General features: G+C 41.5%; 1 non-coding gene across 1 annotated transcript; it reads right to left on the reverse strand.

Moving 5' to 3' along the window:
• Positions 1 to 10,346: 10,346 nt before the first annotated feature.
• TRNAG-CCC lies at positions 10,347 to 10,419 on the reverse strand. The gene has a single exon. It is a non-coding gene; the product is annotated as a tRNA-Gly (tRNA).
• Positions 10,420 to 24,010: the final 13,591 nt, after the last annotated feature.

Raw genomic sequence — 24,010 nt, forward strand, 5'->3', positions numbered from 1 at the left:
AGCCATCTCATCCTCTGTCGTCCCCTTCTCCTCCTGCCCCCAGTCCCTCCCAGCATCAAAGTCTTTTCCAATGAGTCAACTCTTCTCATGAGGTGGCCAAAGTACTGGAGCTTCAGCTTTAGCATCATTCCTTCCAAAGAAATCCCAGGGCTGATCTCCTTCAGAATGGACTGGTTGGATCTCCTTGCAGTCCAAGGGACTCTCAAGAGTCTTCTCCAACACCACAGTTCAAACCATCAATTCTTCGGTGCTCAGCCTTCTTCACAGTCCAACTCTCACATCCATACATGACCACAGGAAAAACCATAGCCTTGACTAGACGGGCCTTAGTCGGCAAAGTAATGTCTCTGCTTTTGAATATACTATCTAGGTTGGTCATAACTTTTCTTCTGAGGAGTAAGCGTCTTAATTTCATGGCTGCAGTCACCATCTGCAGTGATTTTGGATCCCCCGAAAATAAAGCCTGACACTGTTTCTACTGTTTCCCCATCTATTTCCATGAAGTGATAGGACCAGATGCCATGATCTTCATTTTCTGAATGTTGAGCTTTAAGCCAACTTTAAGGTCCGTCTAGTCAAGGCTATGGTTTTTCCAGTAGTCATGTATGGATGTGAGAGTTGGACTGTGAAGAAGGCTGAGTGCTGAAGAATTGATGCTTTTGAACTGTGGTGTTGGAGAAGATTCTTCAGAATCCCTTGGACTGCAAGGAGATCCAACCAGTCCATTCTGAAGGAGATCAAACCTGGGATTTCTTTGGAAGGAATGATGCTAAAGCTGAAACTCCAGTACTTTGGCCACCTTATGTGAAGAGTTGACTCATTGGAAAAGACTTTGATGCTGGGAGGGACTGGGGGCAGGAGGAGAAGGGGACGACAGAGGATGAGATAGCTGGATGGCATCACTGACTTGATGGACGTGAGTCTGAGTGAACTCTGGGAGTTGGTGATGGACAGGGAGGCCTGGGGTGCTGCCATTCATGGGGTTACAAAGAGTTGGACATGACTGAGTGACTGAACTGAACTGAACTGATAGCTAGAAACCCTTTCTTAGAAATAGTGAGCTCAGGATACTAGGGGCAAACAGGGCTTATAAAGATAAGAATTAAACAGAGGAATGTGGTATGCAGCCCAGACATTAGCATGAGTTACAGTGTATTCACAAGGAGACATGAGAAAAAGTAGATAAGAGAATCACTGAGGAAGGAACTCCTTTTGAGGGGCAACAATGATTTTTGGAGAAAAATAAATCTGGGTCAATGGGAACTAAAAATATCAAACCTCTGACCTAATGCTTTTGTAAAAGTATAAAAGAGAATCATAAGCTTGAAATAAACAGGCAGTCCAAGAAAAATGAGACGCTGCCTCAGTTTCTTGCCGACACCACTCACCCCTTCAGGTTGAATCCCTGGCTGCTGGAGCTGGACTCCAGCATTAGAGGCCTTTTTCAAGGTCATCATCTGGCCAACCAACAGCCCAGTTTCCAGAACAAGTTTGATCAGATCAGAAGAACCAGATGCAGACAACAGGGCTGATTCCAAGTGTTTATCCTGAGGCTTCGATCTGGTAACCTCTGTCTGGGCCTTTTCCTATGCCTGTGGCTAGGATTCCTGGCTTCTATGACTGCTTGGGTTCTCTTCCTGGTCAACAAAAAGCTGGAATTTATTTGAAGGCACTGAGGTGTATCAGGGATGCAGCTGAGGCTCAGCGAGAGATCAGAACCAGGAATTGAACTATTGACAGGAACCCAGGAAGTCTCCCTCTGTCTCCTTTTCTGTTTCCCTCTGTTTACTCTCTCCCCTCACACTATGGGTTTTTCCATCTTTCTAAGTAGATAAGGTAGGAGAAGGTGATGGCACCCCACTCCAGTACTCTTGCCTGGAAAATCCCATGGATGGAGGAGCCTGGTGGGCTGCAGTCCATGGGGTCGCGAAGAGCCAGACATGACTGAGCAACTTCACTTTCACTTTTCACTTTTATGCATTGGAGAAGGAAATGGCAGCCCACTCCAGTGTTCTTGCCTAGAGAATCCCAGGGACGGGGGAGCCTGGTGGGCTGCCATCTATGGGGTCGCACAGAGTCAGACTGAAGCGACTTAGCAGCAGCAGCAGCAAGTAGATAAGGTAGGAAGTCCTGGGAGAAGGAAAACCAGGCATGTCTTTCTTGACATGCTGTGTACTGTGTGCTTAGTCACTCAGTCGTGTCTGACTCTGCGACACCATGGACTGCAGCCAGCCAAGCTCCTCTGTCCATGGTATTTCCCAGACAAGGATGCTGGAGTGGGTTGCCCTTTCCTCAGGGGCTCTTCCTGAGACTGAACCCGAGCCTCCCGCCTCTCCTGGGTTGGCAGGCAGATTCTTTATCACTCTGTCACCTGGGAAGATACCTGGAATATGCAGGTATCCTTAACTTAAAACTTCCCCAATTTGCTGTTAGAGAGACATTGTTTGGGGAAAGATCCTTGGGGTTCTCCTTACTTGCTGCAAGTAGTAAGTTGTTCTTTCTCCCTATCTCTGTCTTGTGTCTTTTGTTTCAACACCCACCAAGAAGCAAACTCAGTTGTAGGGTAACACCTTCAGTTTACAAAGAAGGAAATGACCACTTGAGAGCTCCCAAATTTTTCTCTTCCGAAGAGTAGCAAGACTCACTCTACCCATATTCATTAGAATTGATGCCTTTGGTGCTGGAGAAACCTCGTGAGGGTCCCTTGGAGGGCAAAATCAAACCAGTCAATCCTAAAGGAAATCAACTCTGATATTCATTAGAAGGACTGATGTTGAAGTTGAAGCTCCAGTAATTTGGCCACCTGATATGAGGAGCAGACTCACTGGAAAAGACCCTGATGCTGGGAAGGATTGAAGGCAGGAGGAGAAGGGGAATGAGATGGTTGGATGGCATCATCAACTCAATGGACATGAGTTTGAGCAAACTCAGGAGATAATGAAGGACAGGAAAGGATGGTGTGCTGCAGTCCATGGGATCACAAAGAGTTGGACACAACTGAGCAACTGAACAACAACAACCCATATTCATTTTCCCGTTTGTCTAACTGAATCTTATTTCCCTTCCCCAGATTCCTACTGTCCACTAGAACCAGTCTTATTAATATTTCAAAACCCATCTCCAAGTCTACCTTTTTCATAAAAGCTTCTTTCCCTTCTAGGACATAGAAATCTCCTATTTACACATTTTGGCATTTACGTAAGTTACATTGTATCTTTAACAATTCTCTGTATTTTTCCTGCAGATAAGTTTTGAGTTACAGCTTACCTAGTAAATAGCATATTGATGATATCGATTTATTTATAACCTTCCATAGTACCTAGCACAGGAGTTAGCATCAGGTAGCCTATAGTATTTCTTGAACTTTTACACTTTTGTCCTTTTTACTTTTCTGTTACTGTGTTTTTGTTTAAAAAGGGTAAACCACTAGGCATGGCAATGTCCTTGCATTATTGCTCTCTAATTAGCAACCACTCTTCATAATCTGCTGTGTGCATCTAAAAAGGATTTTGAAATTAGACATTTATGACTGGGCACTAACCAGTCATATCAACAGAATCAGTACTATCAACAGAACGCTGGACTGACAGACACATCACAATGGTCAAGAGTTGTAATTTGCTCCCAATTTTTTAAACAGTCAGTGTGTAACTCCAGGCAAGGCTTGATTATCACCTCTTAAAATGGGAATAATATAAACCACCTCCTCTTTGCTCCCCATAGGTTTCACAGAAGTTAATTAGATCTTTAATAAGAATATATTAACTGTCTTCTAACTAATTAGCAGTAAACAGAATGAAAATATCAGATCCTGTCAAGGTATTAAGAATGTTTGTTGTTGTATTTAGCAATCATCTGCCTTCTAAAGATAATGATTACAGCCGCAGCTGTAGTACAGAAAATAATGACTAGGTACGGGTCAGTGTCTCCTCCAACTATCATTTGTAAACAAGTCCTGAATGGCCAGAACTAATTGGAGGGTTGAGAATAAAATTCTCTCCCTCACACTAAGAGAGAGATTTACATAGTGCAATCACTTGGATTTCGTAGGTTCTACCCAAACTCTTCAAAGGCTTCAAATCTAGGACATGTTGGAGAGAACAGCAGCAACTGAGGACTGGCACTTTTTCTGGAACCTCCACAGCACCTCCTTTGTTCTGTAAAATGTTAAAGGCGCATATAAAAATTCTTCTATGATTACCTTTATAGTACAGCAAATTGAGGACATTCTCTCTGCCAAATTAACACCTGGAAGATGTATCTGGAGTAACTTAACAAAAGATTTGTTAAATACTGTGCACTGTGATCTAGACTAGGCTTTCTCAACCTTGGTTCTGTGGATATTTTGGACAAGAAAATACTTTACTGTGGGAGGCTGTCCAGTATATCATAGAATATTTAGCAGTATCCTGGGCCTCAACCAACTAGAAGCCAGTAGTACTGCTCCTCCCAATTGTGACAGCCAGAAATGTCTCCAGACATTGCCAAGTGTCCCCTGGGTAGGGGTGGAGGTTGGAATCATCCTCAGTTGGGAACCACTGATTTAGACAGTAACAAAAATGAAGTAACAGAAAAGAAAATTCTTGGGCTCTCGAGGTATCAAGCATCCTTCTTTGATGCCACTCAGCACTTTTATATACTATGTTTATACCTTAAGTATCCATATTGAATTAAATCAGCCAATGATTGTTTAGCTCTTGAAGGACAAATCTGAGGGTCATTTCTGTGTATTCATAAATAGAAACAGATGGAATATGTTCTATTTCTCCAAAGCAGGCACATATGTTATTCTCATCCTAATATCTGCCCCATCCTCAAGATTCCCAAACAATGAATGAAACATACTTATATCTTAAAATTATTCATCATTTCTCTGAGATTCAAATTTAACTGAATGTCCTGGGGTATATATATATTAATGGCTAAATCTGGCAACCTTATAGACTGAAAATTTATGCTTCTCCCTTGAGTTCTAGCTCCAGAAACTTTATAACTTGACTTTGTGAAGAATAATAAAGACCAGTTATTGGAAGGAATTTTTAAAAAGAGGAAGAAATGCTGGTAGAAGGAGGGACATAACTAAATTTAACTCTGGTAAATTTCCTTTGAAACATATTTGTTCTCTTACTGAAAATTGTGGTAACTTCTTAGAATCCACTCAAAGCCTAATGGGATTCATTGTGTAATTTATTTCAAAATGCTTCTGCTGCTCATAGGCCACTTAGCATTTGCCTGGCAAATGATGATGGTCTACTGTTCTTGTCCAGTCATCGTGTGGAAAGTCATGGAGTAGACTGAGACGTAAGCCCCTCGTAATCTCCTAGGCAGGAAGAAGAGTAGAAGCTCAGAGCAGCTTTACTTTTCCTTCAGCTCACCTTCCTAGTCACCTGGGAACTGCTTAGAAGTGCATAACCTTGGACCTACCCCCAAACTACTGATGGAAATTCTAGGGATGAGTCCCAGCAACCAGGTATTTAACAAGCCTTGCAGGCGATTCTGATGCACGTGCAAGTTTGAGAACCCTGGTTCTCAACTGTGAATGCGGAAGAGAAACACCTGCTACCTGGAATCCGCACCCAACAGATTCTGATTTAAGTGGTCTGATGTGCAATTCAGGCATCAAGATTTTTTAAAGCTCTCAGTGTGCACCACTGCTTTACAGTATTTCTTTTCAAATGCCAAAGGGAAGAGAAGCTCCTGACATTGCAAATATAATGCTTTCTACTTCTGGCCCAGGTCAACTTTACATACAGGCAAAATGGACAGGGTTACGTGGTTAATATGTGGTCTCTTCCTCAAAGCTCTAAATCCACTCTTTGAGGACCTCCTAGAGTCAATTTGATATAATAGAAAGAGAGAAAAATAATTTCCTGATCCCCAAGTCCTGCCTAAATATTCATTAACCTCTTGGAGCCACATTCTCTTGTGTCTACACGAAGGATGATATTAACTCTCCACAGGGCTTTGAGTGTGATTGAAAGAGACCATGTAGATAAAAAAGGCAGAGGATCAATAATCACATCTGAACCAAAGGAGGCTTTGTGGAAGGGGGAAATTTAAAGGGACAAAGCTCAGTAAATTCACAAATTTCAATGTGTCTTTCTATAATAATTATTTACATTATTTTGTCATTTTATATTCCCTCACTTTTTTGTGTGTCTCCCCTCCCCTCCACGAACCTAATCATTTTTCCTGTTTTCAGTGCAGATACTTTGGTGACCCATCTGTATTTTTGGTTGAGCTATCTCGATGACACTAAGAATGGTAGTTCTAAAGACTGTGGTAGCTACATACCACTATTATGCTCTATTATTATTCCTTAGGGCCAAAACAAAGTTAACACGACAATTGTGTGTGTGTGTGTATGTGTTTAACACGCTTGCCTGTTGAGCAAGCTAATCATTTTAAGCCCCTTATTCGTCTCAAATGGATGTAATAGGCTTCCCTATGAGCTAAAAACCCTCAGTCCTTTGGAGCTGCCCTGGCTGCCTCAGTGCATGGTGCATATTCTACCATTAAATGGAATAGTTCTTTACAAGACTTCTTTTTAAATTGTGTATTTATTTTTCCTTGTGCTGGGTCTTTGTCGCTGCAGTGAACTTTCTCTAGTTGCGGTGAGCGGGGGCTACTTTCTGGTTGCAGTGCGCAGGCTTCTCTTTGTGGGGGCTTCTCTTGTTGCAGAGCAGAGGCTCCAGGCACGTTAGTCGCAGCACACGGGCTCAGTAGTTGTAGCTTGCGGGCCCTAGGGTGAGTGGGCTTCAGTAGGTGTGGCACGCAGGCTCAGTTGCTCTGCGGCATGTGGAATCTTCCGGGACCAGGGATCGAACCCCTAGCCCCTGCACTGGCAGGCAGATTCCTATCCACTGTACCACCAGGGAAGTCCTACAAGGCTTCTTAATATAGAAGCTTGAGATGTATGGACATACTTCTGTTACCTGTTGCAACATGGGATGGTGGCTCCCTCCTACGGTACTGCTGAGCCTAACCATTCAAACATTCATCAAGTAGCCTTGGAAAGCTGGGCATGGTGTGCATCTAGAAAAAGAACAAAGGGGAAGTTTCCAAAAACACCTGATTGGCAAAAATGAAGTAACTCAGATGAGCCCTTGGCATGTACTCTAGCTAGAGTCTGCTGGATCAGCCCTTAGTTCAGTTCAGTTCAGTCGCTCAGTCGTGTCCGACTGTCTGCGACCCCATGAATCACAGCACGCCAGGCCTCCCTGTCCATCACCAACTCCCGGAGTTCACTCGGACTCACATCCATCAAGTTGGTGATGCCATCCACCCATCTCATCCTCGGTCGTCCCTTTCTCCTCCTGCCCCCAATCTCTCGCAGCATCAGAGTCTTTTCCAATGAGTCAACTCTTCACATGAGGTGGCCAAAGTACTGGAGTTTCAGCTTTAGCATCATTCCTTCCAAAGAAATCCCAGGGCTGATCTCCTTCAGAATGGACTGGTTGGATCTCCTTGCAGTCCAAGGGACTCTCAAGAGTCTTCTCCAACACCACAGTTCAAAAGCATCAATTCTTTGGCACTCAGCTTTCTTCACAGTCCAACTCTCACACCCATACATGACCACAGGAAAAACCATAGCCTTGACTAGACGGACCTTAGCCGGCAAAGTAATGTCTCTGCTTTTGAATATGCTATCTAGGTTGGTCATAACTTTCCTTCCAAGGAGTAAGCGTCTTTTCATTTCATGGCTGCAATCACCATCTTCAGTGATTTTGGAGCCCAAAAAATAAAGTCTGACACTGTTTCCACTGTTTTCCCATCTATTTCCCATGAAGTGATGGAACAAATCTGAAGCAGAAATTCCTTCTGGAACATATGTCATGAACCAGAAACCAGACACTGGAGCAGAGCCAGAGGCAATGGGCTTTGGAATCAGAAACTGAGTTTGTGCTCTAACCCTGCCACTTACTAGCTGTGTGACATTGTGCAGGAGACTAAACCTCCTGGAGACACGTTTTCCTCACCTGTACAACGTGGGTTGTTGTGCTTGTGCTTAGCTGCTCAGTTGTGTACAACTCTTTGTGACCCCATGGACGGTAGTCTGCCAGGCTCCTGTGTCCATGGGATTCTCCAAGCTAGAATACTGGAGTGGATTGCCATGCTCTGCTCCAGGGAATCCTCCCAATCCAGGATCGAACCAAGGTCTCCCACATTGCAGGTGGATTCTTTACCATCTGAGCCACCAGGGAATAATAACTTATTTCTGGGTTATGAGGATTACTTGATAATCCACACAAAGCAACATCTACAACACTGTGTAAACGTGTAATAAATTTTTTTGTTTTAAGACAATATTTTGAGATGATTATGTTCTTTAACTGTAGGTCCCCTTTTCCTTCTTTTCCGTCCTCTTCCACCCAACCCCTACTTGAGCAGATCTACCTTCACAGCCTTTGTTGAGGAAAGAAAGAGACCATGAGGCTTCCCAACTTTTGTTTATAGAAGTTTGAGTCCCAGTAGACTGAGACAAGGCATCTCAGCCAGAAACAGGGAAGGAAATTGATGGGGTTTCTTTTCACCCAAAACTAGAAAGAGATTTTGTTTGGATGGAAGGAGAAGAGAAAAGAGAGAGAAGGGTGCTACATCAGCTTTCCAGCACAGCTGTCAGGAAGAAAGTTAGACCAGAGAGAGAAGGGCCACTGAGATACCTGGACAGCTGGGAATGTAAGCAACCCAATAAAGATTCCAAAGTCTAAACCATGGGTCCAAAGAGTGGAGCTGCCAGACACCAAGGACCTTGCCCCTTCCACCAGCATGGAAAGGGAACCCAAGAGCCTGTACACCCACAACCCCCACGACGCTCTCCCACCCTGTTGTTGTTTTCTAGTCGCTAAGTTGTGTCCAACTCTTGCAAACCCATGGACTATCGCCCGCCAGGCTCCTCTGCCCATGGGATTTCTCAGGCAAGAATACTGGACTGGGTTGCCATTTCCTTCTCCAGGGGATCTTCCTGACCCAGGGATCAAACGCACATCTCTTGCATAATCCGGTGCATTCTTTACCGCTGAGCCACCGGGGAAGTCCCTCTACCACTCTGAACCTTGATGATTCCAGGGAGCATTTGAAAAACATTGACCCTTCAAAAAATAAAAAGGTAGGTTTTCCATCAACTAGGGAGAATGGGCAGTGGTGGTGGTGGTGATGGTATAGAAATGGAGATTAAATGGAGTTACCAAAACTAAAGTTATATTTCCCACACAATAGTGTTTGCAGATTTGCTCACCAAGATTTGTATAAAATTTCAGAATTTGCGATGTCTCAAGGCAATAGTTAAAAACATTAATTATTGTGGTCTCACTAGAAATGTTGACATAGATGCTGGTGGGGGGGTGCGGCAATAGGAGAAAATTAGCATAAACCTCAAGAATACCTTAGAATTTGCTACCTTCAGTGTCTATTGGCATCCTTGCACTTGCTCATGAAAATTAAGTGAATCAGGCTGGCTTGATGAGCAGCACACAAGAAAGACGTTCTGTAAATGTGCTTACTAAGTTGTGAGGCTGGAAGCCTCCTTTCTCCCAGCTTTTCTCCTTCCCTAAAATCTTTTTTCATTTCTTTGTCAGTGCCTTTATTTTTTTTAGCTGCATTTAAAATGTTTTTCATTATTTCTGCATGAGTAAAACTATGTGTCATTTCAGCCTCCTTGTCAGCTTCTGTTTCACTTTCATTAAATTTGTTGATTGAGTGTGAAGGAGGAGGCACCGTCATAATTTTTGGATTTTGTTCTTCTGGGCTAGATCTTTCTAGGAGCAATGCTGTGATCTCGACTGCAGTTTTGTAATGATGCTCTGAAAAGATAGGGTGAGACTAGGGAAGGCACTTTATCCCTTCTTTCTCTCTTTCTGTGACTTCAGAGAGGCAGTAAAGGAGGGGAGGAGGATACTTATGTTTCCCCTCCCTTCATGCATTCTTTCATTTCTCATCACATGTGTTTACCAGCACTTTCTAGCTGGCAGACACTGCTTTGGGAGCTGGAGGTACAATGGACAACAAAAACAGGGCTGGTTCCTGCCCTCATGGAGCCTATGGTCTGGTGGTAAGATAGACCTTTTTTTTTTTTAATTTTTAAAAATTATTTATTTATTTGGCTGTGCTGGGTCTTAGTTGCAGCATGCTGATCTCTAGTGGTGGCATGTGAATAGTTGAGGCATGTGCAATCTAGCTCCCTGACTAGGGTTAGAACCTGGGCCCCCTGCATTGGGAGTGAAGAGTCTTAGACACTGGACTGCCAAAAAAGTCCCAAATTTATCCTCTTAATAATTTTTTAATTTTTTAAAATACTTGTTTATTTTGGCTGTGCTGGGTCTTAGTTTGCAGCATGTGGGATCTAGTTCCCTGACCAGGGATCGAACCTGGGCCCCCTGCATTGGGAGCTCAGAGTCTTAGCCACTGGACCACCAGGGAAGTCCTGAAACAGACTTCAATCAAACAAAACATGAATTAGTGTCTAGTTACCCCTAGAGATCCAGATCTGATTGAGCTGGAGGAGGGTCCAGGCATCAGTATATTTTATAAGCTCCATAGGTAATTCTAACAGGCTTCCAGGGCTGGGAATCACTGGGCTAGACCACACAGTTCTAATCAAGCACCAGGAAGCATTTTTATTTACCTTACAACAATGGTGAAGTTACTGAAAAGAGGTGGTATAGTAATATTTGGGTATTATTATTTTTAATAAGCTTTATTTTGAAATAATTGTAGATATCCATAAAGTTGTAAGAAATAATACAGAGAGATCCTATTTCCCCTTTACCCAGTTTTCCCCAATGGTCATATGTTGCAAAACTATTGATATAATACAATATCACAGCCAAGATACTGTCACTGATACAGTCAAGTACAGAATATTTTTAACACCATAACGATTCTTCCTGTTGCCCTTTGATAGCCATGCAAATTCCCTCATATCCTCCCAAATCCTGGTGATCATTAATGTAATCTCTATACTTTTGTCATGTCTATAATCTTGTCATTTTCAACAGTTATAGAATGGAATCGCACAGTATTTAACATTTTGGGATTGCCCTTTTCCTTTCAGCATAATTACCTGGAGATTCATAAAGGTTGCTGCATAGATCAATAGTTTGTTCCCTTTTTCACTGAGTAGCAGTAGTACGAACGTTCCACAGCTAAACCATTCATACATTAGAGGACATGTAGGTTGTTTCCAGTGTTTGAAGATTATAAATGGAGCTGCTAAACATTCATCTGAATGTAAGTCTTTATTTCTCTGGGATGAAATTTCAACATTGTAATTGTTGTGTTCTATGATATTAACGTGTCGAATCTGTCATGCATAAAGAAACTATCAAGTTGTTCCAGAGTGGCTGTACCATTTTACATTCCCAACATCAAAGAATGAATGATCCAGTTTTTCCTCATTCTCATCAGCAAGTAATGTCACTATTTTTTTTAAATTTAAACTATTCTGATAGGTATGGACTTCCCAGATGGCACTAGTGATAAAGAACCTGCCTGTCAATACAGGAGACGTGAGAGACACAGGTTTGATACCTGGGTCAGGAAGATCCCCTGGAGGAAGGCATGTCAACCACTCCACTATGCCTGCCAGGAGAATCCCATGGACAGAGGAGCCTGGTGGGCTACAGTTCTTGGGGTCAAAAAGAGTCAGACACGACTGAAGTGACTTAGCAGCAGCAGCATTCTGACAGGTATGTAGTAATATCTTCCTGTGGTTTTAATTTGCATTTTCCTAATGACTAATGTGGAGAAGGTGATGGCACCCCACTCCAGTCCTCTTGCCTGGCAAATCCCGTGGATGGAGGAGCCTGGTAGGCTGCAGTCCATGGGGTCGCTAAGAGTCGGACACAACTGAGCAACTTCACTTTCAATTTTCACTTTCCACTTTCATGCACTGGAGAAGGAAATGGCAACCCACTCCAGTGTTCTTGCCTAGAGAATCCCAGGGACGGGGGAGCCTGGTGAGCTGCCATCTATGGGGTCGCACAGAGTCAGACACGACTGAAGTGACTTAGCAGCAGCAGTGACTGATGAGCCAAGCATCCTTTTGTGTGCTTACTTGCCTTTCGAATATGCTCTTTGGTGCAGAGTTTCTTCATGTCTTTTCTAATTAGATTGTTAGATTTTAATGTTAGGTTTGAGAGTTCCCTTTTATATTCCAGATACTAGTCCTTTTTGTTGAATATGTGGTTTGGAAATACCTTTTGCCATTCTGCAACTTGTTTTTCATCCTCTTAACAGAGTCTTGCAGAGCAAAAATTTCTAACTGTGATGAAGTCTAATTTTTTTCCTTTTATGAATCATGCTTTTGGTGTCAAGTATAACTCTGCCTAGTCCAAGATCATGAAGAATTTCTCCTATGTGTTTTACTAAAAGTTTTATAGTTTTCTTTTTTACATTTAACTTTTATAAACCATTTTGAGTTAATTTTTCTGTAAAATGTGAGTTTGGAGTCAAGGTTCATTTTTTTCTCCCTATAAATTGCTCAACACCATTTGTTAAAAATTCTGTCTTTACTCCACTGAACTTCTTTTACATCAATGTCAAAACATCATTTGTGCACATTTGTGTGAGCCAAACTGTGGGTCTTTCTGTTCTGTTCCATCAATCTACAAGTCTATTCCTCTGCCAGTACCATAGTCTTGACTATAGTGGCTATATAATAAGTACTGACCCTAGGTAGAAGGATATACTTCCTTTTGGTTAATAATACAAGTCAAGAGAAAATATGGATAGACTCTACAATGGCAACAGTTATTCTAGACAGAAGTTTTGCTATTTACAGATAGCTCTATGTTCCTAATACATTGTTTCTGATAAAGCAAAATGTGATAGGCAAAATTTCTCCACACCAATGATTTTATTTTATGAGAGGCCTGTGCCTGTGTGAATGTTCAGTTGCTTCAGTTGTGTCTTTGCGACCCTATAGATAGACCTAGATATTATCATACTAAGTGAAGTCAGATAGATAAATACCGTATGATATCACTTATATGTGGAATCTAAAATATGACACAAATGAACATATATATATATGAGACAGAAACAGAGAACAGACTGGTGGTTGCAAAGGGGAGGGAGTAGGGGACAGAAGGACTGGGAGTTTGGGGTTAGCAGATGCAAACTATTATAAATAGGATGGATAAACAGCAAGGTTCTACTGTATAACACAGGGAACTACATTCAGTATTCATAATGGAGAAGAATATTTTAGAAAAATGTACATATATATACATCTGTATAACTGAATCACTTTGCTGTATAGCAGAAATGAACACAACATTGTAAATCAACTATACTTTAATAAATTTCCTTTAAAGAGGAATTTAAACCTTTAGTTAACCAAAGGAAGCCTATGAATGAAATTGTGCCACAAATCAAAAGGGTATTAACTGAAAGAGAAGTCCTGATGCCGATGGAGGGACAGTGAAGATAGTAGGGACCCCTGCCCCACTGCAGAAAGAATATTCAAGACCAGAGGCACAGAAGAGCAGGCAAGGTGTGGCTCACTTGAGAGATAATAAAACCTTTCCCAGCAGGGGAGCCACCAGACAAGAAGTTCATAGCGTTAACAAGCGGTAGATTTTAACAGAGAAATAGCACTTTCCCTCAAGTAAGCAGCCTGAAGTAACCCACAATAAGTAGTAGACACCCTACAGCTATCAAAAAAATTCTGATATTGGCACCTGGGTGACAGACATTCATGTTTAGGTAAGAAAACTGTTAAAATGTATTCACGATGCCACTTTCCTTTACTTGGTACAGATTGCCCAGGTACTAGATTTACCTCTCAGATGCTATTGTTAGATCAAGAAGCCTATGCTACATGTGTTATAATATCTATATGTATAATAAGTCTATTATACATGTACTATAAATAATAAGTTGTTATTCAATAAAGTGTTTGTCACTCAGTCCTGTCCGACTCTTTGTGACCCCATGGACTGTAGCCCGCCAGGCTCCTCTGTCCATGGAATTCTCCAGGCAAGAATACTGGAGTGGGTTGCCATTGCCTTCTCCAGGGGATCTTCCCAAGCCATAGACCGAACACGGCTCTCCTGCACTGCAGGCAGACTCTCTGCCCACCAAGCCACCAGGGAAGCCCTACTTCCCACATCTCCCCAGGCGGTTTAATGTACAGTCAGCGATGCACATTTCTGTCTGTAGTTTTCACGTGCGTTATTGACTGAACATTAGAACCACTTGGGGAGATGTGAGAAGTATACATGCCAGGGGGCTCACTTTCAAAAATTTGCATTCAGTGAGTCCAAGAAAGGTCCAAATTTGAATATTTATTTTCCAGAGAGACATCACCATACGCTGGCCTCCTGAAACGGAATTACTAGGCATAAAAGGAAACGAGCAGCTGTTGTCAGGTGGCCGTCAAACCTGCGGAGCTGTAAACCTTTAAAGTCCCAACCTTGCTACTTTTTTCCATCATGTGGAAACTATCTTGAGGTCTAGCTGCACCCACACCAATAAAATCAAAACTCTGGAAAAGGAATTTAGGTATCAGCTTTAAAATATTTATAGACAAGGTCCAGAGTCAAGATTTAAATGAGTGGCTTTATTATTAGAGATGCTCCACAAGAATTAGAACAGGCAGTCCTTAGGTGTTAGCCCTTATGGAAACTGATTGATCAAAACATTTCTTTAAACTTCTGATCTTCATTGCTTCAGTTCTATTAGCTATCACTCTTCACCTAGGGTTTTTAAAAGGCACTGGTTGCCTAAATGTACTGGTCATTTTAATACCCATCATCTGAGACAGTATTCTCAATGTATGGAGGCTCTTTTACAAATTCATCAGGATTCTGTTGTGGCTAAGTTGTGAAGCACAATTATCTCAGCATTGACCTAAATTAGACCTCTAGCAGGGAATTTCAAGTCTATAATTTACTGCATGTTCGTGCAGTTAAAGGACAGAACTGTTTTATGAAATAGGCAGTAATGAATACAAGAAGTCTCATTTTAAACAAACAGATACTGCTAAACACATGACCATAATTAATGAATTTGCTAACAGTACACTATTTTTAGGAACAACAAGCTGAGCATAGCACTAAATCTGTGACACAGTTTCCAAATTTAAAAATAAATATTTCTTTGTAAGCAAATGGTTTTTTTTAATAGTAGAAAGCCGTTTTCCATGGGCATTGTTCAGACTTACTTTGTTTTTTTTTTTTTTTTTTCAGAGCAGTCAACACATTTTATAATATCCCTGAAAATCATTTTAAACTCAATTTATTCCAATGCATGGACAGACCATAAATATAGCTTTGTCTGAGCACAGCAGTGAAAGAAAAACAGCGTCACATTTATGAAGATATCTGATAACTTGAATTTCAAATTTAAAGAAAGAAAAACAGACAGAAATGCACTCAGTTTTAATGTTTACCTTTAGCATGCATGGCCCTAAGCAAAACTTGCAAGTAAATGTAGATTGGTTTGTAGTTTCCCTACGCTTCTGGGAGCCTAATCAGTTGCTTTGAGCCTTTATTTTTTCCTGCTTCTTCTCTTCTTGTCAGAGCTGATAGCCTCCCCTCTCAAATCTTACCTCTAAAAAGAAATCAAATCTGTATTGTTTATTTGTTCCTTAATAGATTTGTTCTTTCTAATAAAAGCCCTCCCAAGGATATTAGCATTTTAAGATTTTCTTCATTGTTCTTATAACAATAATAATGGTAGTGGTTGTTGTTAAAAAGGAACAGTCATACCCTGAAGGAAATGAGTTAGAATAATATTGAATCAGGAAATTTTTTTGTGCTCCCAGCTAGAGTTGCTTGGAAAAAGAAAAAAAAAAAAAAAACCATTATATATACTTACATCTTAAAGAGAAAAAAAGAATTACTATACAAATGCCTTGTTGTGCCAAAAGGAGGAAAAACGAATTTAGAATGTGCCTCTGTGTGTGTACACACACACACATATATATATGGATTTAAAGATGCTTCTCAGACTACCATCTAGAATGCATGACTCAGAGAAAAGAGATCTGGGAGCTCAGAGAAGCAACAACTATTATGAATTCATAGAGGTGGTGATGATTCCATGGAGATGGTAGGATACAAATTAGACATGTATGGGATGGAAAATTTCATTTAACAATTCAGTCCATCTGTACATTTGATTTCATGCAGATGAACATCTAGATGATTGACTTATTAAACTTATGACAAAATGAATTTTAGGTTTTTGTTGTTTTCGTTTTAAGAGATGTCATGTTGGAAAAAATTGAGGAACTATTTCCTCAGAAGCAGAGATCTTTTGACATGAGGAGATATTAAAGAAGTGAATTTTAAATGCTTCAAAGAAAGAAAAACAGAGATGGAAATGCACTTGATTTTAATTTTTTACCTTTAACATGGATGGCCCTAAGCAAACTGGGAAGTATATCTAGATTGGTTTGTAGCTTCCCTACCCTTCTGGGAGCCTAATCAGTTGCTTAGATAAGACTATGCTTTAAGCTGAGTAGTTTAATAAATTTCAATTCTTACTGCCTTCTCCTTTAGTTTGCACATAAATTCCCTCCTTGTATAACTTCACGCCCTTCTCCAGACTTCTCCAAGATTATTTAATGACCTACCTTTTTCTCTTCTACCTTCACTGACAATATCACCTCTACTTCTGAGTCACTCTCTCACTCTGCAGTCTGACCACTGCTACCACCATCCTGACATTACTCTTTATAAAAGAATGTTCAGAGTTATCTCTCTAGAAATGTTAATTTAAACCAAGGCTCATTTCTATCTCCCCATTTCAGCCCACCCCTTGAGGAGACGTCTCATCCTCACTGTCTAATTCTAGCTGAGAAAGGACTGTAGATTAAAATGAATTAGTAAGAATGAAGATACTTTTAGCAAAATTTTAAAATATTATTCCTCCGCATGTTGTATCTAGGAATAATCAAATTATTAATTGCACTTGTGATAAGCATATGTGGGGCAATCATGAGGCAAGGGTTGACTGAAGGACTGTCCTGTTATGAGTAGCCAATGAAGGAGCAAATATAAAGTCCTCCTTCTGTCCCACCCAGGCTCAGAACATCACTGCTGTTTCTATTACCAGACATTCCCAGTGTTACTGCGGTGTTACTGTATATAGCTTTGTCTGAGTACAGCAGTGAAAGTTCACACCGAGAATTATTCCTGGGACCCTCACTGTCATCATTACACAATTTGATCCCACTCAACTGTTAGGAGTTTGTCTCTCTCTTTTCCATCTGAAACTCTGGCTAAAGAAAACATTCATGGCCCAAATATGCGCCATATTTTCCCATCTTTAGGTCTCTGCTTAGTATTGACTCCACCTATAATGTCTAGCCCCATCATTTCTACCCATCCTTCAAGCCCAGCTCAACTCTTTAATGGGTAAGTGAATAGCTGAACAGAGGCTTGAGGACAATCTTGATCACAGTCACATAGCCTAGCTTCTCTGTATGGTCTGAAGTCTGCCAACAGTGCTGTCCTTTGAACATATCACCACTACACATTTTTAATCAGCATTCGTGGCAATTCCCATAGCTTCGTTTACCAAATGTCAAAGGGAAATATGTACCCAAAGTTCCCATACCCAAACCATAAATTGCTTTTGCAAATATAGCAGTAATCAAAAAGTGCTCACATTTCCCTTCTGAGCTACAAAATCAATGTTCTGCCTGTCCTCCTCCCCTTAGCTCTATGTTTTCAACTTTCTCCTCTCTCTCTTGCTCATTTACTGATTTTAGTACCATTCGTGCTACTATTTTGTGTGACATAATCCTGTAGGGAGTCAAGTTGATGCTTCCAATTAGATTCATTACAAGTTCCCTTAAGAAGCTATTAGAAAGACAGAATCCCAAGTGGCAGATTCCCTCAGCAATCCCAGCATCATTTTCAGGGTGCTTGCCAACACCAGATCAGGTTTTAAATACCACACTTACCACTCTATCACCAAGGGATCCTGGGAAGCTTGTAAAATTGGGAGTGCAATTGTGCTTTACTGGAAGCCCTCATCTGGTGATAACAAAGAAAGGAGAGATGTGAAAGCCTCATGGATAGGTAGTTCGGAGTGGTGGTTAATCAGTGCATGTCCCTGTAGCCAGTGACACTGGGCTTAAACTTCAATGACACGACTCACTAGCTATAAGAGCTGGGATTACTTAACTTCTCTGAGTCTCAATTTTCTTATCTGTAAAATGGGTATAATGATAACACTTTGGAGAATTAAATGAAGTCTGCACAATAGTTGGTATATAGTATTCAAATAAATAAAAGCTCCTCATCACCATGAAAAGTGATAATCTAGGGAATCATGAATTGCCTCTGATTCCAAAACCATGACCTTTCCGTTACAAAGCTATTTGTAATCACTTCAGACAATAAGGAAGATGGAAAAAAGGGAAGGAAATGGGAAAGAGGTTTGCCTATTTTCGTGACTCCAGGCTCTCACTGTTGCCCAACTCTTTATACAAGTATAATTGAGATAATATTCTGAAAATATTTCTCTTTACTTTCCTTTATAAATCTGGTTCCCTGCAGCCATTCCACTAGTAGAGCCTGAGGAAATCCTTAATTGGAATAGAGGAAAATACGATGTGAGTAAATTCCTCCTTTTAGCCTGATAGGTTGTGGGGAAAAACAAAAATAAGAAAAAAACATAACAGGAAAAAGGACAAGCATTATGCCTCCTGTATATTGTCACCCTGCTTATTTAAATTACATGCACAGTACATCATGTGAAATGTTGGGCTGGATGAATCTCAAGCTGAAATCAAAATGGCTGGGGTAATAAGAACCTCAGATATGCAGATTGATTTCATTCTAATGCCAGAAAATGAAGAGAAACTAAAAAGCCTCCTGATGAGGGTGAAAGAGGAGAGTGAAAAAGCTGACTCAAAACTTAACATTCAAAAACTAAGATCATGGCATCCAGTTCCATCACTTCATGGGGAAAAAGTGGAAGCAGTGACAGATTATTTTCATGGGCTCCAAAATCACTGCAGATAGTGAAAGCAGCCGTGAAATTAAAAGACACTTTCTCCTTGGAAGGAAAGCTATGCCAAACCTAGACAGCATATTGAAAACCAGAAACATCACTTTGCCAACAAAGGTCCATATAGTCAAAGATATGGTTTTTCCAGTAGTCATGTATGGATGTGAGAGTTGGACCATAAAGAAGGCTGCTGCTCCTGCTAAGTCACTTCAGTCATGTCCAACTCTGTGTGACCCCATAGATGGCAGCCCCCCAGGTTCCCCCATCCCTGGGATTCTCCAGGCAAGAACGCTGGAGTGGGTTGCCATTTCCTTCTCCAATGCATGAAAGTGGAAAGTGAAAGTGAAGTCTCTCAGTCCTGCCCAACTCTTAGCAACCCCACGGACTGCAGCCTACCAGGCTCCTCCGTCCATGGGATTTTCTAGGCAAGAGTACTGGAGTGGGTTGCCATTGCCTTGTCCTTAAAGAAGGATGAGCACTAAAGAATTGATGCTTTCAAATTGTGGTGCTGGAGAAGATTCTTGAGAGTCCTTTGGACAGCAAAGAGATCAAACAGGTCAATCCTAAAGGAAATAAACCCTGAATATTCATTGGAAGGACTTATGCTGAACCTGAAGCTCCAATACTTTGGCTACTTGATGTGAAAAGCAAAATCACTGCAAAAGACCCCAAAGCTGGGAAAGACTGAGGGCAAGAGGAGAAGGGGGTGACAGAGGATGAGATGGTTGGATGGCATCACTGATTTGATGGACATGAGTTTGAACAAAGTCTGGGAGATAGTGAAGGACAGGGAAGCCTGGCATGCTATAGCACATGGGGTCGCAAAGAGTCAGACACAACTTAGCAACTAAACAACAACATTATGCACCCTCAAGGTCACAATCTGGAATAGGATGGAAGGAGAGACAAAACATAAACTGGTAGAGAGCCAGACTCAGAAGCAGAGGGAATTGTACCACAATTTGTTTAGAACTCTGAGAGGAAAATGCCATATAGAATGTCCTCACCATACAGAACTACCACAGTACAATGAAGATGGCAAAGTGTTACAGGTCAGCAGAGAGAGGGCATGTGTGCCCCCTTTCCATACCTGCTTTGACTCTTAAGTGTCAGAGTTCCAAGAATTCCCACAATACCCTGTGGGAGACATGGTAAGTAACAGAATTGGCAGCCTTGAGAACAGCTATGGTAGGGCCTCAGGGTTAGGTGTGACATAACCCTAAAATTGAGGCTAGATGCCTTCTCAGTCAGGGATCAGAGAGAAGTCCTGACTGATACTTGATGAAACTGTTCACCTTAGATTGGGACTTGAGCCCATGTGCCAGGACTCAAGCCTGGTCAAAACCCAGCTTGGGACGCTAACCCACATGGCCAGGACTCGAACTCGGCCAAACCCCACAGTCTTCCAACTGAGATCACATGCCTGGTTCAGGACCTATTGAAGCTCAGGCTCTTGATGTCTCATGGCAGAAAGAATTCAGTGAGAGACAAAGTGATAGGTAAGAAGTGGATTTATTTAGAGAGAAACACATACCGCAGATAAGAGTGTAGACTGTCTCAAAGGACAAATGTGGCTATAAAATGTGGTGTGGTTAGTTTTTATGGGCTGGCTAATTTCATAGGCTAATGAATGGGAGGATTATTCTGACCATTTTGGGGAAAGGGCAGAGATTTCCAGGAACTGGGTCACCACCCACTTTCTGGTCTTTGATGGTCAGCCTTGGAGCTGCCATGGTGCCTCTGGGTATGTCATTTAGCTTGCTGATGTGTTACAATGAGGGTAAAAGTCAAGAGGAACTAAAAAGCCTCTTGATGAAAGTGTGAAAGAGGAGAGTGAAAAAGTTGGCTTAAAGCTCAACGTTCAGAAAATGAAGATCATGGCATCCGGTCCCATCACTTCATGGGAAATAGATGGGGAAACAGTAGAAACAGTGTCAGACTTTATTTTGGGGGGCTCCAAAATCACTGCAGATGGTGACTGCAGCCATGAAATTAAAAGACGCTTACTCCTTGGAAGAAAAGTTATGACCAACTTAGATAGCATATTCAAAAGCAGAGACATTACTTTGCCGACTAAGGTCCGTCTAGTCAAGGCTATGGTTTTTCCAGTGGTCATGTATGGATGTGAGAGTTGGACTGTGAAGAAGGCTGAGCGCCAAATAATTGATGAGTTTGAAATGTGGTGTTGGAGAAGACTCTTGAGGAGATCCAACCAGTCCATTCTGAAGGAGATCAGCCCTGGGATTTCTTTGGAAGGAATGATGCTAAAGCTGAAACTCCAATACTTTGGCCACCTCATGCGAAGAGTTGACTCATTGGAAAAGAGTCTGATGCTGGAAGGGATTGGGGGCAGGAGGAGAAGGGGACGACCGAGGATGAGATGGCTGGATGGCATCACTGACTTGATGGACATGAGTCTGAGTGAACTCTGGGAGTTGGTGATGGACAGGGAGGCCTGGGCTGCTGGGATTCATGGGGTCATGAAGAGTCAGACACAACTGAGCGACTGAACTGAACTGAACTGATACTGAGCATCAAAGTCTATTCAAAGTTGACTTGTCTGCCATCTTGGAGCCATTTGGTTCTAATCAGTATATGTTGTGTCGTCAGGTTATGCTATTCTTTTAAAGGTGCCCTGCTCCCTTCCCTCCTGTTTCCTTGGGGTCTGTGCTCCTGACAGATATAGGGTGGAGTGGGTCTAACTGAACCAAAGAACAACATTGAACTTAGGGAAGCATCATTCTAAGACTCCAGAAACCTAACTAGATCAGCTACCCTGCAGCAGAGGCAGAGGTCAGAAAAGGACCTGTACTTAGATGAAAGCCCATCTCTCTTGTCATAATGGGGTGCAGATGTCCAGATACCATGCTGACAGAGAAGTGCGAAATGAATAGAGAGGAAACTGAAAAAATGGCTCATCTCCCCTCTTTGGAAAATAATTTTGCCCCAAGAAAAATCTGGCCTTTACTCTGGGAGGTAATACCTAAATCACTGGAAATGTCCTGCCTGATAAGAGTGTCTGGGAGCCTTAGGGGCACACAAGATAATCTACGCTAACAATGTGATTTATGGTTGGGGCTTTGGGCCGCCCCATCAGCACAACCTCTGGAGAGGCTGGAAACTAAGATGCAGGTGGTCAATCATGTCTATGTGACTGAACCCCAGTAAAAACAGTGGTTGCTGTGGCTCAAGTGAGCTTCCCTGGCTGACAACAGTCTGTGCGGATTGTTATATGTCACTACTGGGAGAAGTTAGCCGTGTCAGAGACTCCTCTGGGAGATGGCAATTGGAAGCTTTGTGTTTGGAACTCTCCTGGACTCAGACCCCAGGCATTGCTTTCCTTGGTCAATTTCAATCTGTAAACGTTTGCTGTAATAAACCATCATCATGAGTGTAACAATGTTAAGTGAGTTCTACAAATATTCTAATCAATTATTGAAATTGAAGGTGGTCTTGAGGACTCTCGATGTCCACACACTTCAAGGAAACTGAGTCATCTGGCACAGTCAGTGAGGAAAATCACATCCATTAGAGAAATAAAGAAGCCTTATTGGTCTTGTCAACCTTGAGTGACACTTTGTAAATACATGAACCTACTACCAAAGCAAGTAAGGTCTCTTTACCACTCCAAATGAAACATGGATGAAGAAATCAGGACTGGTAAGTCCTTCTTCCCGCAGAGTAAGGAAGACGACATGAGAAGCGCCTTCAAATGTTTTAAAGCTGTCATGTGAGAGAACTAGAATTGGTTTGTCTGGCGAAAGGGGTTATATAAAGCCCAGCAGAGGGAAGTTACGGACGGCCAGGTTTTGGTTTATTCTAAGACAAACTTAGTGGCAACAAGAGGCCTCCAAAAACAGATGGGGCTGGCTCAAAGACAGGTGAGTGCTCCACCATTAGAGATCTAGAAGTAGAGGCTGGATGACCCCTTGAACTGATTTTGTGTAAGAGGCGAGAGTTGACTCAAATATTCTTTAAGATGCAATCCAAGTTAAGAGGCTATGATTGGGATGTAAGAGAATGTGGCAAAAAGGTGAGTCTATATATGGGTGTATTATTCTTTCAACTTTTCTGCAGGTTTGAAATTTTTTTAAGTTGGAAAACAAAGAAGGAAACCACTTGGTGGCTAAAAATCTTCAATCATTCTAGAAAGAAACAGAAAATTTTGTTTGTTTGTTTCAACATGTTAAGTTTAGACTCAAGGATAATGGGTATTCCATCTGACAAAAATATATATGATAGTACCTGCATTTTGCCATTACTGACACATCTTGATATTAAGTCCATTTGTAGTTCGTGAGTGCTATGGACTGAATTACATCTCTCCCACATTTATGTGTTGAAAGTTTAATCCTCAAGGTGAATTTATCTGAAGTTAGAAATATCTACAGAGGCAGAGAAAGCATTAACAGCGGCATTTTTGGAGATAGATTTTGGAGTGCTTCCCTGCAAGCACACAGTGGAGAGCAAGTGATGGTGGCAGCAATGACTGCAGGACTGACTGAAGAACCTCTCGTCGTAGCAAGAAATAGCAAGAGAAAATCGGGAGCCTTGTAGATAAACCCCCTATATGAAGTAAGAATGACCCAGGTAGGCAACTATTGTTGAACACAAGCTTTTCTATATATATTAACAGCTGAAGACACAAGATTGAAATTTTACTATGGCAAAAATCTTATCAGTTCAGAACTGTAATCAGGATAAATTGCATCTTAGGAAACAAAATGATTTTTCTGCTCTTTGCTGGAGCAGCACCATCTGCCGGATTTGCTCAAAATGCAAATTCTCCAATCCTGAAGGAACTAAACAGTCACCCGACTTGTCTAGCTGCTCTTTTCTAGACCCTAACATCCCTTTTCTGTTTCCTATCTTTGGCTGACACTTCCTTCCTATGCTCATAAATACAGATGTCCTATTTATATTTCACATTTTCATTGGGTTTCCTAGAGATTTGTTACCCATACGTAAGGTATGCTATGGAGAATGAATGCAGGGAATCTATTAGAGAATTTTAAAGAAGAAAATTAGTCTTTGGGAGAAT

This window comes from Oryx dammah, unplaced genomic scaffold (genome assembly GCF_014754425.2).
Source record: "Oryx dammah isolate SB20612 unplaced genomic scaffold, SCBI_Odam_1.1 HiC_scaffold_14, whole genome shotgun sequence".
In the NCBI taxonomy this organism is placed as follows: domain Eukaryota; kingdom Metazoa; phylum Chordata; class Mammalia; order Artiodactyla; family Bovidae; genus Oryx; species Oryx dammah.